Consider the following 14678-nt stretch of genomic DNA (forward strand, 5'->3'; position numbering starts at 1 on the left):
AGATAACGGTGTAGATATTTCCAGGTTTATAGAGATAGCGGTGTAGATATTTCCATGTTGCTACAGATAGCAGTGTAGATATTTCCATGTTTATAGAGACAGCGGTGTAGATATTTCCATGTTTATACAGATAGCGGTGTAGATATTTCCATGTTTATACAGTCAGTGGTGTAGATATTTCCATGTTTAAACAGATAGCCGTGTATATATTTCCATGTTTATACAGACAGCGGTGTAGATGTTTCCATGTTTTACAGATAGTGGTGTAGATATTTCCATGTTTATAGAGATAGCGGTGTAGATATTTCCATGTTTAGAGAGATAGCTTTGTAAATATTTCCATGTTTATACAGATAGCGGTGTAAGTATTTCCATGTTTATGGAGATAGCGGTGTAGATATTTCCATGTTTGTGCAGATAGCGGTGTAGATATTTCCATATTTATACTTATAGCGGTGTAGATATTTCCAGGTTTATAGAGTTAGCGGTTTAGATGTTCCCACGTTTCTAGAGATAGCGGTGTAGATATTTCCATGTTTTTAGAGATAGCGGTGTATATATTTCCACGTTTATAGAGATAGCGTTGTAGATATTTCCATGTTTCTAGAGACAGCGGTGTAGATATTTCCATGTTCATAGAGATAGCGGTGTAGATATTTCCATGTTTATAGAGACAGTGATGTAGATATTTGCGTGTTTATAGAGACAGCATTGTAGATATTTCCATGTTTATAGAGACAGTGGTGTAGATATTTCCATGTTTATACAGATAGCATTGTAGATATTTCAATGTTTACACAGATAGCGTTGTAGATATTTCCATGTTTATACAGATAGCGGTGTAGGTATTTCCATGATTATACAGATAGTGGTGTAGATATTTCCATGTTTATACAGATAGCGGTGTAGATATTTCCATATTTATAGAGAAAGCGGTGGAGATATTTCCATCTTTATACAGATAGTGATGTAGATATTTCCAAGTTTATACAGATAGCCATGTAGATATTTCCATGTTTATAGAGATAGCGGTGTAGATATTTCCATGTTTATACAGATGGCTGTGTAGATATTTCCATGTGTATAGAGACGGCAGTCTTGATATTTCCATGTTTATAGAGATGGTAGTGTAGATATTTCCATGTTTATACAGATGACTGTGTGGATATTTCCATGTTTATACAGATGCAGTGTAGATATTTCCATGTTTATAGAGAGAGTGCTGTAGATATTTCCATGTTTATAGAGATAGCGGTGTAGATATTTCCATGTTTATAAAGATAGCGGTGTAGATATTTCCATGTATATAAAGATGACTGTGTGGATATTTCCATGTTTATACAGATGCAGTGTAGATATTTCCATGTTTATAGAGAGAGTGCTGTAGATATTTCCATCTTTATAGAGATAGCGGTGTAGATATTTCCATGTTTTTGGAGATAGCGGTGTAAATATTTCCATATTTATAGAGATAGCAGTGTAGATATTTCCATGTTTACAGAGATATTGGTGTAGATATTTGCATCTTTGCACAGATTGCGGTTTAGGTATTTTCATCTTTACACAGATAGCGGTGTAGATATTTCCATGTTTATACAGAAGTCTGTGTCGATATTTCCATGTTTATACAGACGGCGGTGAAGATATTTCCATATTTATACTGATGGTGATGTAGATATTTCCATCTTAATACAGATGGCAGTGTAGATATTTCCATGTTTATACAGATGGCAGTGTAGATATTTCCATGTTTATAAAGATGGCTGTGTGGATACTTCCATGTTTATAGAGATGGCAGTGTAGATATTTTCATGTTTATAGAGATGGCGGTGTAGTTATTTCCTTGTTTACAGAGATAGCGATGTAGATATTTCCATGTTCATACAGATAGCGGTGTAGGTATTTCCATGTTAATAGTGATAGCGGTGTAGATATTTCCATGTTTATAGGGATGGCTTTGTAGATATTTCCTTGTGTATACAGATGGCACTGTAGCTATTTCCATGTTTCTACAGATAGCGGTGTAGGTATTTCCATGTTTACAGACATAGAGGTGTAGATATTTCCATGTTTATACAGATGGCTGTGTAGATATTTCCATGTGTATAGATATGGCTGTCTAGATATTTCCATGTTTATTGAGATGGTGGTGTAGATATTTACATGTTTATACAGATGACTGTGTAGATATTTGCATGTTCATACAGATGTCGGTATAGATATTTCGATGATAATAGAGATAGCGGTGTAGATATTTCCATGTTTATAGATATAGCGGTGTAGATATTTCCATGTTTATACAGATAGCGGTGTAGATATTTCCATGTTTACCGACATAGCGGTGTAGATATTTCCATCTATGCACAGATTACGGTGTAGGTTTTTCCGTGTTTAAAAATGTAGCGGTGTAGATATTTCCAAGTTTACACAGATAGCTGTGTAGATACTTCCACGTTTGCACAGATAGCGTAGAAAATATTTCCATGTTTATACAGATAGTGGTGTAGATATTTCCACGTTTATACAGATAGCGGTGTTGATATTTCCACGATTATACAGATAGTGGTGTAGATATTTCCATCTTTATAGAGATAGCGGTGTATATATTTCCATGTTTACACAGATAGCGGTATAGATATTTCCATGTTTACACAGATAGCGTTATAGATATTTCCATGTTTATACAGATAGCGGTGTAGATATTTCCATGTTTATACAGACAGCGGTGTAGATTTTTCCATGTTATAGATATAGCGATGTAGGTATTTCCATGTTTATAGTGATAGCGGTGCAGATATTTCCATGTTTATACAGGTAGTGGTGTAGATATTTCCATGTTTATATGGATAGCGGTGTTGATATTTCCATGTTTATGGGGATAGTGGTGTAGATGCTTCCATGTTTATACAGATAGCGGTGTAGGTATTTCCATTTTTATACAGTTAGCGGTGTAGATATTTCCATGTTCATAGACATGGCAGTGTAGATATTTCCATCTTTATACAGATGGCAGTGTAGATATTACCATGTTTATGCAGAAGGCGGTGTAGATATTTCCATGGTTATAGAGATGTTGCTGTTGATATTTTCATGTTTATAGAGATATCGGTTTAGATATTTCCATGTTTATACCGATAGCGGTGTAGACATTTCCATGTTTATAGAGTTAGCGGTGTAGATATTTCCATATTTATACAGATAGCGGTGTAGATATTTCCATGTTTATACAGATAGCGGTGTAGATATGTCCATGCTTATGCAGATATCGGTGTAGATATTTCCATGTTTATAGAGATGGCGTTGTAGGTATTTCCAAGTTTTTAGAGATAGTGGTTTAGATATTTCCATGATTATACAGACAGCGGTGTAGATACTGCCACGTTTATACCGATAGCGGAGTTGATATTTCTATGTTTATACAGATAGTGGTTTAGATATTTCCATGTTTATACCGCTCATGGTATAGATATTTCCATCTTTATACAGATGGCAGTGTAGGTGTTTCCATGTTTATACAGAAAGCGGTGTAGATATTTCCACTTTTATACAGATGGTGGTGTAGTTAGTTCCATGATTATGGAGATGGCGGTGTAGATATTTTCATGTTCATAGAGATGGCGGTGAAGATATTTCCATGTTTATTGAGATTGCGGAGTAGATATTTTCATGTTTTTAGAGATAGCTGTGTAGGTATTTCCATGTTTATAGAGATAGCAGTGTAGATATTTCCATGTTTATACAGATGGCTGTGTACATATTTCCATGTGTATACAGACGACAGTGTATATATTTCCATGTTTATAGAGATGGTGGTGTAGATATTTCCATGTTTGTAGAGATAGTGGTGTAGATATTTCCATATTTATACAGATAGCGGTTTAGATATTTCCATGCTTATACAGATCCTGTTGTAGATATTTCCATGTTTATACAGATAGCGGTGTAGATATTTCCAAGTTTACACAAATAGCTGTGTAGATATTTACATGTTTACAGAGATACTGTTGTAGATTTTCCATGTTTATACAGATAGCGGTGTAGATATTTCCATGTTTATACAGATAGCGGTGTCGATATTTGCATGTTTATACAGACAGCGGTGTAGGCATTTCCATGTATATACACATGGCTGTGTAGATATTTCCATGTTTATACAGATGGCGGTGTAGATATTACCATGTTTATACAGATAACTTTGTAAGTATTTCCATGTTTATACAGATGGCGATGAAGATATTTCGATGTTTATAGAGATAGCAGTGGAGATATTTCCATGTTTATACAGATAGCGGTGTAGATATTCCCATGTTTATACTGATCGTGGTGTAGATATTTCCATGTTTATAGAGATAGCGGTGTAGATATTTCCATGTTCATAGAGATAGAGGTGTTGATTTTTCCATGTTTATAGAGATAGCGGTGTGGATATTTCCATGTTTATACAGATAGTGGTGTAGATATTTCCGTGTTTATAGAGATGGCGGTGTAGATATTTCCATGTTTATACAGATCACGGTGTAGAAATTTCCTAGTTTATACAAATAGCGGTGTAGTTATTTCCAGGTTTATACAGATAGCAGTGTAGATATTTCCATGTATATACAGATGGCTGTGTAGATATTTCCATGTTTATACAGATGACTTTGTAGGTATTTCCATGTTTATAAAGATGGCGGTGTAGGTATTTCCATGTTTATAGAGATAGTTGTGTAGATATTTCCATGTTTATACAGATAGCGGTGTAGATATTTCAATGTTTATACAGATCGTGGTGTAGATATTTCCATGTTTATAGAGATGGCGGTGTAGATATTTCCATGTTCATAGAGATAGAGGTGTTGATTTTTCCATGTTTATAGAGATAGCGGTGTGAATATTTCCATGTTTATACAGATACGGCTGTAGATATTTCCGTGTTTATAGAGATGGCGGTGTAGATATTTCCATGTTTATACAGATCACGGTGTAGATATATCCTTGTTTATACAAATAGCGGTGTAGTTATTTCCATGTTTATACAGATAGCGGTGTAGATATTTCCATGTATATACAGATGGCTGTGTAGATATTTCCATGTTTATACAGATGGCTGTGTAGATATTTCCATGTTTATACAGATGACTTTGTAGGTATTTCCATGTTTATACAGATGGCGGTGTAGATATTTCCATGTTTATAGAGATAGCTGGGTAGATATTTCCATGTTTATACAGATGGTAGTGTAGATATTTCAATGTTTATACAGATCGCGGTGTAGATATTTCCATGTTTATACACATCGCGGTGTAGATATTTCCATGTTTATACAGATAGCCGTGTAGATATTTCCATGTTTTTACAGATATCGGTGTAAATATTTGCATGTTTACACAGATTGCGGTGTAGATATTTCCACCTTTCTACAGATGACATGTTAGATATTTCCATGTTTATACAGAAGGCGGTGTAGATATTTCCATGTTTATATTGATGGTGGTGTAGATATTACCATGTTTAAACAGATAGCGGTGTAGATATTTCCATGTTTCTACAGATAATGGTGAAGCTAGTTCCATGTTTATACAGATCGCGGTGTGGATATTTCCATGTTTATAGAGATCGCGGTGTAGATATTTCCATGTTTATTCAGACAGCGGTGTAGATATTTTCATGTTTATACAGATAGCGGTGTAGATATTTCCATGTTTATAGAGATAGCGTTGTAGATATTTCCATGTTTATATAGATGGCGTTGTAGATATTTCCATGTTTATACCGATAGCGGTGTTGGTATTTCCACGTTTATACAGATAGCGATGTAGATATTTCCATGTTTGTACAGATGGCGGTGTTGATATTTCCATCTATACACAGATGGCCGTGTAGATATTTCCATGTTTATACAGATGGCGGCGTAGATATTTCCATGTTTATAAAGATGGCTGTGTGGATACTTCCATGTTTATAGAGATGGCAGTGTAGATATTTTCATGTTTATAGAGATGGCGGTGTAGTTATTTCCTTGTTTACAGAGATAGCGATGTAGATATTTCCATGTTCATACAGATAGCGGTGTAGGTATTTCCATGTTAATAGAGATAGCGGTGTAGATATTTCCATGTTTATAGGGATGGCTTTGTAGATATTTCCTTGTGTATCCAGATGGCACTGTAGCTATTTCCATGTTTCTACAGATAGCGGTGTAGGTATTTCCATGTTTACAGACATAGAGGTGTAGATATTTCCATGTTTATACAGATGGCTGTGTAGATATTTCCATGTGTATAGATATGGCTGTCTAGATATTTCCATGTTTATTGAGATGGTGGTGTAGATATTTACATGTTTATATGGATAGCGGTGTTGATATTTCCATGTTTATGGGGATAGTGGTGTAGATGCTTCCATGTTTATACAGATAGCGGTGTAGGTATTTCCATTTTTATACAGTTAGCGGTGTAGATATTTCCATGTTCATAGACATGGCAGTGTAGATATTTCCATCTTTATACAGATGGCAGTGTAGATATTACCATGTTTATGCAGAAGGCGGTGTAGATATTTCCATGTTTATAGAGATGTTGGTGTAGATATTTTCATGTTTATAGAGATATCGGTTTAGATATTTCCATGTTTATACCGATAGCGGTGTAGACATTTCCATGTTTATAGAGATAGCGGTGTAGATATTTCCATATTTATACAGATAGCGGTGTAGATATTTGCATGTTTATACAGATAGCGGTGTAGATATGTCCATGCTTATGCAGATATCGGTGTAGATATTTCCATGTTTATAGAGATGGCGTTGTAGGTATTTCCAAGTTTTTAGAGATAGTGGTTTAGATATTTCCATGATTATACAGACAGCGGTGTAGATACTGCCACGTTTATACCGATAGCGGAGTTGATATTTCTATGTTTATACAGATAGTGGTTTAGATATTTCCATGTTTATACCGCTCACGGTATAGATATTTCCATCTTTATACAGATGGCAGTGTAGGTGTTTCCATGTTTATACAGAAAGCGGTATAGATACTTCCACTTTTATACAGATGGTGGTGTAGTTAGTTCCATGATTATGGAGATGGCGGTGTAGATATTTTCATGTTCATAGAGATGGCGGTGAAGATATTTCCATGTTTATTGAGATTGCGGAGTAGATATTTTCATGTTTTTAGAGATAGCTGTGTAGGTATTTCCATGTTTATAGAGATAGCAGTGTAGATATTTCCATGTTTATACAGATGGCTGTGTACATATTTCCATGTGTATACAGACGACAGTGTATATATTTCCATGTTTATAGAGATGGTGGTGTAGATATTTCCATGTTTGTAGAGATAGTGGTGTAGATATTTCCATATTTATACAGATAGCGGTTTAGATATTTCCATGCTTATACAAATCCTGTTGTAGATATTTCCATGTTTATACAGATAGCGGTGTAGATATTTCCAAGTTTACACAAATAGCTGTGTAGATATTGACATGTTTACAGAGATACTGTTGTAGATTTTCCATGTTTATACAGATAGCGGTGTAGATATTTCCATGTTTATACAGATAGCGGTGTCGATATTTGCATGTTTATACAGACAGCAGTGTAGGCATTTCCATGTATATACACATGGCTGTGTAGATATTTCCATGTTTATACAGATGGCGGTGTAGATATTACCATGTTTATACAGATAACTTTGTAAGTATTTCCATGTTTATACAGATGGCGATGAAGATATTTCGATGTTTATAGAGATAGCAGTGGAGATATTTCCATGTTTATACAGATAGCGGTGTAGATATTCCCATGTTTATACTGATCGTGGTGTAGATATTTCCATGTTTATAGAGATAGCGGTGTAGATATTTCCATGTTCATAGAGATAGAGGTGTTGATTTTTCCATGTTTATAGAGATAGCGGTGTGGATATTTCCATGTTTATACAGATAGTGGTGTAGATATTTCCGTGTTTATAGAGATGGCGGTGTAGATATTTCCATGTTTATACAGATCACGGTGTAGAAATTTCCTAGTTTATACAAATAGCGGTGTAGTTATTTCCAGGTTTATACAGATAGCAGTGTAGATATTTCCATGTATATACAGATGGCTGTGTAGATATTTCCATGTTTATACAGATGGCTGTGTAGATATTTCCATGTTTATACAGATGACTTTGTAGGTATTTCCATGTTTATAAAGATGGCGGTGTAGGTATTTCCATGTTTATAGAGATAGTTGTGTAGATATTTCCATGTTTATACAGATAGCGGTGTAGATATTTCAATGTTTATACAGATCGTGGTGTAGATATTTCCATGTTTATAGAGATGGCGGTGTAGATATTTCCATGTTCATAGAGATAGAGGTGTTGATTTTTCCATGTTTATAGAGATAGCGGTGTGAATATTTCCATGTTTATACAGATACGGCTGTAGATATTTCCGTGTTTATAGAGATGGCGGTGTAGATATTTCCATGTTTATACAGATCACGGTGTAGATATATCCTTGTTTATACAAATAGCGGTGTAGTTATTTCCATGTTTATACAGATAGCGGTGTAGATATTTCCATGTATATACAGATGGCTGTGTAGATATTTCCATGTTTATACAGATGGCTGTGTAGATATTTCCATGTTTATACAGATGACTTTGTAGGTATTTCCATGTTTATACAGATGGCGGTGTAGATATTTCCATGTTTATAGAGATAGCTGGGTAGATATTTCCATGTTTATACAGATGGTAGTGTAGATATTTCAATGTTTATACAGATCGCGGTGTAGATATTTCCATGTTTATACACATCGCGGTGTAGATATTTCCATGTTTATACAGATAGCCGTGTAGATATTTCCATGTTTTTACAGATATCGGTGTAAATATTTGCATGTTTACACAGATTGCGGTGTAGATATTTCCACCTTTCTACAGATGACATGTTAGATATTTCCATGTTTATACAGATGGCGGTGTAGATATTTCCATGTTTATATTGATGGTGGTGTAGATATTACCATGTTTAAACAGATAGCGGTGTAGATATTTCCATGTTTCTACAGATAATGGTGAAGCTATTTCCATGTTTATACAGATTGCAGTGTGGATATTTCCATGTTTATAGAGATCGCGGTGTAGATATTTCCATGTTTATTCAGACAGCGGTGTAGATATTTTCATGTTTATACAGATAGCGGTGTAGATATTTCCATGTTTATAGAGATAGCGTTGTAGATATTTCCATGTTTATATAGATGGCGTTGTAGATATTTCCATGTTTATACCGATAGCGGTGTTGGTATTTCCACGTTTATACAGATAGCGATGTAGATATTTCCATGTTTGTACAGATGGCGGTGTTGATATTTCCATCTATACACAGATGGCCGTGTAGATATTTCCATGTTTATACAGATGGCGGCGTAGATATTTCCATGTTTATAAAGATGGCTGTGTGGATACTTCCATGTTTATAGAGATGGCAGTGTAGATATTTTCATGTTTATAGAGATGGCGGTGTAGTTATTTCCTTGTTTACAGAGATAGCGATGTAGATATTTCCATGTTCATACAGATAGCGGTGTAGGTATTTCCATGTTAATAGAGATAGCGGTGTAGATATTTCCATGTTTATAGGGATGGCTTTGTAGATATTTCCTTGTGTATCCAGATGGCACTGTAGCTATTTCCATGTTTCTACAGATAGCGGTGTAGGTATTTCCATGTTTACAGACATAGAGGTGTAGATATTTCCATGTTTATACAGATGGCTGTGTAGATATTTCCATGTGTATAGATATGGCTGTCTAGATATTTCCATGTTTATTGAGATGGTGGTGTAGATATTTACATGTTTATACAGATGACTGTGTAGATATTTGCATGTTCATACAGATGTCGGTATAGATATTTCGATGATAATAGAGATAGCGGTGTAGATATTTCCATGTTTATAGATATAGCGGTGTAGATATTTCCATGTTTATACAGATAGCGGTGTAGATATTTCCATGTTTACCGACATAGCGGTGTAGATATTTCCATCTTTGCACAGACTGCGGTGTAGGTTTTTCCATCTTTAAAATATAGCGGTGTAGATATTTCCAAGTTTACACAGATAGCTGTGTAGATACTTCCACGTTTGCACAGATAGCGTAGAAAATATTTCCATGTTTATACAGATAGTGGTGTAGATATTTCCACGTTTATTCAGATAGCAGTGTGGATATTTCCACGTTTATACAGATAGCGGTGTTGATATTTCCACGATTATACAGATAGTGGTGTAGATATTTCCATCTTTATAGAGATAGCGGTGTATATATTTCCATGTTTACACAGATAGCGGTATAGATATTTCCATGTTTACACAGATAGCGTTATAGATATTTCCATGTTTATACAGATAGCGGTGTAGATATTTCCATGTTTATACAGACGGCGGTGTAGATTTTTCCATGTTATAGATATAGCGATGTAGGTATTTCCATGTTTATAGTGATAGCGGTGCAGATATTTCCATGTTTATACAGGTAGTGGTGTAGATATTTCCATGTTTATATGGATAGCGGTGTTGATATTTCCATGTTTATGGGGATAGTGGTGTAGATGCTTCCATGTTTATACAGATAGCGGTGTAGGTATTTCCATTTTTATACAGTTAGCGGTGTAGATATTTCTATGTTCATAGACATGGCAGTGTAGATATTTCCATCTTTATACAGATGGCAGTGAAGATATTACCATGTTTATGCAGAAGGCGGTGTAGATATTGCCATGCTTATAGAGAAGTTGGTGTAGATATTTTCATGTTTATAGAGATATCGGTTTAGATATTTCCATGTTTATACCGATAGCGGTGTAGACATTTCCATGTTTATAGAGATAGCGGTGTGGATATTTCCATATTTATACAGATAGTGGTGTAGATATTTCCGTGTTTATAGAGATGGCGGTGTAGATATTTCCATGTTTATACAGATCACGTTGTAGAAATTTCCTAGTTTATACAAATAGCGGTGTAGTTATTTCCAGGTTTATACAGATAGCAGTGTAGATATTTCCATGTATATACAGATGGCTGTGTAGATATTTCCATGTTTATACAGATGGCTGTGTAGATATTTCCATGTTTATACAGATGACTTTGTAGGTATTTCCATGTTTATAAAGATGGCGGTGTAGGTATTTCCATGTTTATAGAGATAGTTGTGTAGATATTTCCATGTTTATACAGATAGCGGTGTAGATATTTCAATGTTTATACAGATCGTGGTGTAGATATTTCCATGTTTATAGAGATGGCGGTGTAGATATTTCCATGTTCATAGAGATAGAAGTGTTGATTTTTCCATGTTTATAGAGATAGCGGTGTGAATATTTCCATGTTTATACAGATACGGCTGTAGATATTTCCGTGTTTATAGAGATGGCGGTGTAGATATTTCCATGTTTATACAGATCACGGTGTAGATATATCCTTGTTTATACAAATAGCGGTGTAGTTATTTCCATGTTTATACAGATAGCGGTGTAGATATTTCCATGTATATGCAGATGGCTGTGTAGATATTTCCATGTTTATACAGATGGCTGTGTAGATATTTCCATGTTTATACAGATGACTTTGTAGGTATTTCCATGTTTATACAGATGGTGGTGTAGATATTTCCATGTTCATACAGATGGCAGTGTAGGTATTTCCATGTTTATACAGATAGTGGTGTAGATATTTCCATGTTTATACAGATGACTGTGTACGTATTTCCATGTTTATACAGATGTCGGTGTAGATATATTCAGATTTATAGAGATAACAGTGTAGATATTTCCATGTTTACACAGAGAGCGGAGCAGTCATTTCCATGTTTACAGAGATAGCAGTGCAGATATTTCCATATTTACACAGATAGCGGTGTAGATATTTCCATGTTTATACAGATACCGGTGTAGATACTTCCATGTTTATGCAGATAGCGGTGTTGATATTTCCATGTTTACAGAAGGCGGTGTAGATATTTCCTTGTTTATACAGATGGCGGTGTAGTTATTTCCTTGTTTATACAGTTAGCGGTCTAGATATTTCCACGTTTATACAGATAGAGTTGTAGGTATTTCCATGTTTACAGAGATAGTGGTGTAGATATTTCCATCTTTGCAGAGATTGCGGTGTAGATAATTCCATCTTTCCACAGAGAGCGTTGTAGATATTTCCAAGTTTACACAGATGGTTGTGTTGATATTTCCAGGTTTATACACATAGCGGTGTAGATATTTCCATGTGTATACAGATATCGGTGGAAATATTTCCTTGTTTATACTGATCACGGGGTAGATGTTTCCATGTTTATACAGATAGCTTTGTAGATATTTCCATGTTTATACTGATAGCGGTGTAGATATTTACAGGTTTATACAGATCTCGGTGTAGATATTTCCATCTTTCCACAGTTGTCGGTGTAGATATTTCCATGTTTATACAGATGGTGGTGTAGATATTTCCATATTTATACAGATAGCAGTGTAGATATTTCCATGTTCATGCAGTTGGCAGTGTAGATATTTCCATGTTTATAGATAAGGCGGTGTAGATATTTCTATGTTTATAGAGATAGCGGTGTAGATATTTCCAAGTGTATTGAGATGGCGGTGTAGGTATTTCCATGTTTATAGAGATAGCGGTGTAGATGTTTCCATGTGTATAGCGATGGCGGTGTAGTTATTTCCATGTTTATAGAGATAGTGTTGAAGATATTTCCATGTTTATACAGATTGCAGTGTAGAGATTTCCATGTTTATACAGATAGCAGTGTTGGTATTTCCATGTTTATACAGATAGAGGTGTAGATATTTCCATGTATATACAGATAGAGGTGTAGATATTTCCATGTTTATACACATAGCAGTGCAGATATTTCCATGTTTATACAGATAGCGGTATAGATATTTCCATGTTTACAGAGATAGCAGTTTAGATATATGCATCTTTAGACAGATAGCCGTGGAGATATTTCCAAGTTTACACAGATAGCTGTGTAGATATTTCCATGTTTCCACAGATAACGGTGTAGTTATTTCCATCTTTGCATTGATTGCAATGTAGATATTTCAATCTTTACACAGATAGCCTGGTAGATATTTCCATGTTTATACAGATAGCGGTGTAAATATTTCCATGTTTATTAGAGATAGCGGTGTAGATATTTCTTCATTTATACGGATAGCCGTGTAGATATTTCCATGTTTATACAGATGGCGGTGTAGATACTTCCATGTTTATAGAGATGGCGGTGAAGATGTTTCCATGTTTACAGAGATAGCGGTGTAGATATTGCCATCTTTACACAGATAGCGGTGTAGATATTTCCAAGTTTACACAGATAGCTGTGTAGATATTTCCGTGTTTACACAGATAGCGTTGTAGATATTTCCATGTTTACTCAGAAAGTGGTGTAGATATTTCCATGTTTATACAGATAGCGGTGTAGATATTTCCATGTTTGTACAGATAGCGGTGGAGCTATTTCCTTGTTTAAACAGATAGCGATGTAGATATTTCCATGTTTATACCGATAGCAGTGTAGATATTTCCAAGTTTATAGAGATTGCGGTGTAGATATTTCCATGTTTATAGAGATGGCTGTGTAGGTATTTCCATGTGTATAGAGATGGCAGTGTAGATATTTCCGTGTTTATACAAATGCTGGTGTGGATATTTCCATGTTTATACAGATTACTGTGTAGATATTAGCATGTTTATACAGATGGCGGTGTAGATATTTCCATGCTTACAGAGATAGCGGTGTAGATATTTAAATGTTTATACAGATACTGGTGTACATATTTCCATGTAAATAGAGATGGCGGTGTAGATATTTCCATGTTTACGCTGATAGCGGTATAGATATTTCCATGTTTACACAGATAGCATTGCATTTATTCCCATGTTTATACAGATAGCGGTGTAGATATTTTCATTTTTATACAGATGGCGTTGTAGATATTTCTATGTTTATGCAGATGGCGGTGTAGATATTTCCATGTTTATGCATATGGCGGTGTAGATATTTCTAAGATTATAGAATGGCTGTGTAGATATTTCCATGTTATAAAGATACTGGTGTAGGTATTTCCATGTTAATAGTGATAGCGGTTTAGAAATTTCCATGTTCATACAGATAGCAACGTAGATATTTCCACGTTTATGCGGATAGCAGTGTAGATTTCACCATGTATATACAGATAGTGGTGTAGGTATTTCCATGATTATACAGATAGCGGTGTAGGTATTTCCATGTTTATACAGATAGCAGTGTATATATTTCCATGTTCATGGAGATGACGGTGTAGATATTTCCACGTTTATAGAGATGGCGGTGTAAATATTTCTATGTTTATTCACATAGCAGTGTAGATATTTCCATGTTTATAGAGATGGTGGTGTAGGTATTTAAATGTTTATGCAGATGACTTTGAATATATTTCCATGTTTACAGAGATAGCGGTGTAGGTATTTCCATGTTTATAGAGATAGCGGTGTAGATATTTCCATGTTTATACAGATGACTGTGTAGTAATTTCGATGTTTTTACACATGTAGGTGTAGAAATTTCCATGTTTATAGAAATAGCGGTGTAGATATTTCCATGTTACATAGATGGCTTTGTAGATATTTCCTTGTTTATGCAC

The sequence above is a fragment of the Pan troglodytes genome, chromosome 18, assembly GCF_028858775.2.
Source record: "Pan troglodytes isolate AG18354 chromosome 18, NHGRI_mPanTro3-v2.0_pri, whole genome shotgun sequence".
NCBI lineage: Eukaryota > Metazoa > Chordata > Mammalia > Primates > Hominidae > Pan > Pan troglodytes.